Genomic DNA, 6,000 nt, shown 5'->3' on the forward strand with positions numbered 1-6,000 from the left:
CTCTCTCTCTAAAATGGTAAACGACTGTTATGTAGTCGTACGATGACGGTCAAGTCACTAATAAAGAGCTTATTGCTCTGCATGTCATTGGCCTACGTGATATGTTTCTGATACAACTGCTGTTATATATTGTCGCCTGACATACGGACCAAACCTACGAATCTCTTTTCAACTGCCTCTACAAAATGCAGTTACGGCTGCGAACACATGATTCATTCTCGAAGTGAGTACCACACGACTGCAGCTATAGCGAACTCTCGTATTCCTTCGTTATGGTTAATTGTTTGCTTTGTTCAAGGTGTATGAATAATTATGTTATTGATTTGGAAACAATTACACATTCTTGATGACGAGAAACCCAGAAACGGTCAGTTGCAATCTCTATTTTTGTTAACCTGAAGATGACCTAGGAAAATCGAAACATTGTTCTCTGCTTTGTTAGTAAAAGTGTTAATACCCTTACCAATCGTCCTGAGATACATTTTTACACATTCTTTTAACATTACTTTGAAACACTGGTATCAGTTCAGAATGGCTCTGTACCACAACTACCACTATGTGGCTCAAGGTAAGTCAATGGGCTTACAACGCAAAAATAAATAAATCAATTGGGCTTCCATATCCAAAATGTGTAGAACAACGATAGCCCATAACGTAGCATTGTATTTCAGAATAAACAAGTAAGTAACAAGCAAGTAATAACCCTCCATAATGATCCCGTTTTGACCCATCCGATGACTGTCCAGTGTCCACTTGAGTAGAATAGTCATAAGGCTTCTTTGAGGTGCATAAATAATTTTCGTAATGAGTTTCAAGTGATATTTCATTAAGTATAGATGGTAACTGACAGGTTACAGAATTTCAGCCACTGACAACAGATATGAACATGTAGGTTGTTGTATACGAAAGATTATAGGTATGTCTGTGTTTTCTCATGGCAAAGAATTATCTGCTGAGTCCACCTAGGGGAATCGAACCCCTGATTATAGCGTTGTAAATCCGTAGACTTACCGCTGTACTAGAGGGTGACAACAAATTTATACTATAGAAATGTAACAGTCGCTATTAACTAATTATATATCTACTATAATTAAATATCCTGAACATATAAAGCTATTATTAAACAGGAAACATATTTAAGTCACATGAATCTTGTAACCTTGAATGAAATGTGTAAAAAATATGTACATGAAAACAAAAAGTCACAAGGTGTAAAGGAACATGGAAGTTTTAATTATTCGAACTTTTCCGTTTGTCATTAAGTAGAAGCTTACGGAACTATAATATATATGTTCGTTGATACACTGAGTATTGTTATGTCCTGGTCTCTACGATAAATTACTGTATTCCATCTCCGGATGGTAAAATAAATTAATATCAATGTAGGCGTCGTTTCCTAACTATTTTACGACTACTTCCTCGTTTACGTGGAATTTACTTGTCTCAAATAATGTCTCTCTGTTAGACATAACTTTAAAACAAGTAAAAACAAATTATATAGTTATTAAACCTTACATCGCAAGACAAATTATGAAATAATTTACAAAGATTAAATGATTTGTTTAGAAAAGGGTTTTGTAAGTTTCCAAGTTATAACTCTAAAATCTGGGGCTTGATTCCTATCAGTGAGCACAGAATAAATAGCCCGTTATGTAGCTGCGATTTAAACAACCAAAAGTTATTCTGGTCGGTTTATACACATGTAATACTACATTAGTGATTTAGGTTTTATAATTAAGTGGTTATGTATTGCAGTAAGAATTTTGAATAGAAAACAATTTAATAGATTATGCAAAAATGTGGCGGACTATTTTTGTTTTTTCTTTACGAGATTGAAAGTTAATGAGTTTGAAACACATCGTATAAAATATTAAAGCTTGTATTATACCAAGTTCGCTACTAATATCTGACAGTTAATCGTTGTTATAACTTCATTCAACCTCGAACGTGATAATACGTAAAAATCAATTCCACATAGCTGTAATCAAGCAAGATGAATTTATAAGCACTATAACTGGTCTAGTAGTTCGCTTGTAGAATGATTGCTTTAACTGTAAACGGAAAAATCTAATCAACGCAATCATTTGTATAGAAGGCATTATTACTTAATATCGTGTGTAGAAATTTCATTGGGTTTTCAGATAACAGGAATTCCAGATTTATGATATATCGGGAGTTATTGGCAAGTGATTGAAGTGAAATACCCCAAACTTAGTAATTTGTTTATATTAAGAAATGCTTGCAGATTGATGGGACATTGAGGACTTTTGAATGCATGTGATTGAACTCTAATAGCTCAAACTGAATAATGAGTTTCACGATGGATTATTGACAAATAAATTAATTGCAAAATTATCTTGACGAGAATGCGTTACAATTATTTTAATTGTATGCATAGTAAACAGTAATAGAAGTGGAATGGAATTTATGGATTTTCAAATTTCAAAAATCATATAACGTAGTTTGAGATCATCTGAGCGATTAAACATCTTAGAACAATGTTAAAGGCTTCACTGTACAGTTTGACGCTGTGATGTTATTTGTTAAAAGCAAGTTGATCAACTGAGAGTTGCAAAACTTCAAAATCGTTCTGCGGTGAGTTTATTTATCTTGCAATGATCAACTAAAATGCGAGAGCTCAAGAATGACGTGTAAGAGTATGTAATCGCTACGAGAGTTTTATTTTGACATAATGCAATGGTAGATACAGTTCATCAACTGAATGGCATAACCTATTCTTCTTTAAATTTAGGTCAGTATTGGTCATAAATTTAAAATATTTTCGATAATTACTTGTTTCTTCATTATCATTATTAATTTTCACACTACTGAAGATTGTTTCGGACTGTTATATTAGCATACAAATTTAGAATGAGACTAATCTTACCAGGCTGGTCAAAGTTGATGAGGTGTTATTGGGATTATGGCCGAAAGTATCGTTAATGACGAAGAGGTTCAACTGATAAACCAATGCGTTATAAGATCATGTTTTCTTTTGGGTTCATTTACATAATGTTACGGTCATTCCCACTATTCGTTGGTAAAACAGAGTAGCCCAAGAATTATGACTAGCTGCTTACCCTGTTAAATTAGGGATGGCTAATACAGATAGCCCTCGTTTACCTTTGCCCGAAATTAAAGAAAACAAACAGAATTTGTTTTATTTCAGTTGTGATCTATATAGTTAACTTCCCCTTTATAAGAGGTTCTTGAAAATTAAGAACTATGATTGCGTTACTTTTGACTAGACCCTTATGCTCTAACAATTGATATAGAGTAACTGAGGTACTAAACGTACTTATGGGATAATGCTGAATTGTATAACGTAAGTGAATAATCAACACTAAATACACAGAAAATCCAATATAACTGATAACATTACAAACTAACGTCTGCACTTAACAGATTACAATATTTTTGCTAGTGAGAAAGGTACATTTACAACAACCTCCCATTAGACGTTGTTTATCAGAAATAAACAGAACTAGTTGCACTGTGAAGGAACGAGAAAAATAACTTACAAGCTTTCACTCGTACGTGCCGACTAATAATATTTCCTACTGTATTTGATACAATACATCGATAGATGGCGTCGTGTACGTCCTGTTGATACTTCTCTGCTCGAAAAGAATGGAAAACGAGTGATCCATCCGGCTGGAAATGACGTAATCCTGGAACATCACGTGCTTGTGATCCATCTTGCAAGACCCACTTAAGGAATGGAACAGGTTTTCCTTCGGCTTTACAAGGGACTACAGCACCACTGCTATTATCGAATTCTACCAACCCCGGGGTTCCTCAAGGAACCGTGGTCCTCGACTTGTTTCTTGAGACGAAACCCCAGAAAATCCTAAAATAAAACGAATTGCTTAGTGAACCGCGAACAAAAATTACAATGGTATTGTTTTTTTTCAAATAGTAAAAGAGCTTCATCGTCGCTTAGCAACACGCCAAAATGTTTTTGTTGTTGTTGCAAATTTCTTTGATGATGGTCACGAACCTAGTTACAAAGAACTAAAGCAAAAAGAAAAAATACATCCAGCAAAACAAGTTAACGAATCCTGATAAGAAACCGCTGTGTCATTGAGTCAAAATAGCAAATACAAAACGACAGAAGCATAGAAAGTGCTTTCAAATAAAGACTTTAATAAAATTAAAATCACTAAAAACTTTACCAGTTGATTAAACACAAGAGAAAGCATTATTTCAGTCCACTGCAACTATTATGTAATAGGCCTAAAGAACCCGTATGATCTTATATATATGTGTTACCATGTGGTTTTACCCACATTAGTGCAATATTTCATGTTCTGAATAACATAGTTTACAGACAAAAACAACAACGATAAAAGAGATAACACAATGTTTATCTTAATATAGTTTCGTTGAAATTCATTTACTATACTTAAACTTTTAAGAAATATAAAAGATAAAACCTATCTCCGCAATTAAAACGTCATCGTTAGACTGAATTGACACGCACACGATATGATGTTTACCAATACAAAATAGTGACGTCATAATTGTAAGTGGATAAAATACATATTGTATAATGTTTCTCATTTTGTTCACCAGAGGTTACTTTTGTTCAACTAAAAATATTTCGTTTACGTTTGCATTTTATTTCAAATACTTTTATTTAACACAGTGGCACAGCGTAATGTGGGGAACTTAGAACGTTAGAAACCGGGTTTCGATACCCTGGGTGGGTAGAGCACAGAATGCCCGTTGTGTAGCTGTTTGTGCTTAGCTATAAACAAACAACTAAAATAAAAAAAATGATATTTATTTATCGTTATGAAAGTCAAAAACTGTCCATGTGAAGATAAGTAAAAATGATAGAATTCTCATTAAGCAATTCTCAAATAAAAGCACAATTAGAATAAAAATATAGTTCTTGATATCGTAATGTCATATTATTTATTTACTTCCTGTATGTATGATTCGAAAATAAATAAGTGTGAAAAATATCTTATTTTATTCTTTGAATCACATAACGTATCGTCAGGCCAGGTGGTTAGAGGGCTCGACTCCTAATCTGATGGTCGCGATTTCGAATCCCCTTTCCACCAAACATGCTGGCCCTTTCAGCCGTGGGATCGTTATAACTTAACGGTTAATCCCACTATTCATTGGTAAAAGAGTAGCCCAAGAACTGTCAACGACTAGCTGCCTTCTCTCTACTCTTTGAATACTAAATTAGGGACAGTTAGCGCAAATAGTCCTCATGCAGCTTTGCGCGAAAAAGTAAAACAAACAAAGTAACCCTAAACGAGTTATTTGGCCTGTATATATTCATCTAATATGATTTTATTTAACTTGTACTACGAAATAAATCAATTTCATAATGAAGAGTTTTCACTAATATATTTGGTCCCATACGATCCATATGATGTTTTTTATTTTCGATTTTTTATTCTTACCTAGCAACCGTACGAACATAATGTATAAGAGCTTTATTTTGGTATGTCGTAAAAGCACGTGACTTAATATACTGCCAACTAGTAACACTACTGTGATCAATAATGATTATTGTTATATAAAACTTCATCTCAGCTTGAAGGGTAAACGGAATCCATATTACACTGTGATGAATTAGTCAATATAGAAACGTTTATGCATTTTAGAGATATCCTACGCTAAAACAACTCGTAAAAATAATTTTAGAGCTGATGAACATAAACGTTCTTTTTTTATTTCGCGAAAAGCTAAACGAGGGCTATCTGCGCTATTCCTCTGTAATTTAGCAGTGTAAGACGAGAGGGAAGGCAGTTAGTCATCACCACCCATCGCCAACTATTGGGCTACTATTTTACCAACGAATAGTTAGTTGGATTGACCATAACATTATAGCGTGCCCACGGCTGAAAGGGCGAACATGTTTGGTGTGACGGGGATTCGAATCTGGGACCCTCAGATTACAAGTCGAGTGCCTTAACTACCTGGCCTGGCCGGGCCTCTGTATAATATCTTATTATATGCACATGTAAACACATATAT

General features: G+C 34.1%; 1 pseudogene across 1 annotated transcript in view; it reads right to left on the reverse strand.

Annotated features, from left to right (window-relative positions):
- Positions 1 to 5,442, reverse strand: part of LOC143235670 (cell adhesion molecule Dscam1-like) — a 79,992-nt pseudogene extending 74,550 nt beyond the window's left edge. The window contains exons 1-2 of the transcript XR_013019348.1: positions 5,424 to 5,442; positions 3,522 to 3,850 (exon numbers count right to left, since the gene is read on the reverse strand). The product of XR_013019348.1 is annotated as a cell adhesion molecule Dscam1-like (transcript). The remainder of the gene's footprint in view (positions 1 to 3,521; positions 3,851 to 5,423) is intronic.
- Between the last annotated feature and the right edge of the window lie 558 nt (positions 5,443 to 6,000).

Source organism: Tachypleus tridentatus, chromosome 12, assembly GCF_004210375.1.
Source record: "Tachypleus tridentatus isolate NWPU-2018 chromosome 12, ASM421037v1, whole genome shotgun sequence".
Classification (NCBI taxonomy): Eukaryota; Metazoa; Arthropoda; class Merostomata; order Xiphosura; family Limulidae; genus Tachypleus; species Tachypleus tridentatus.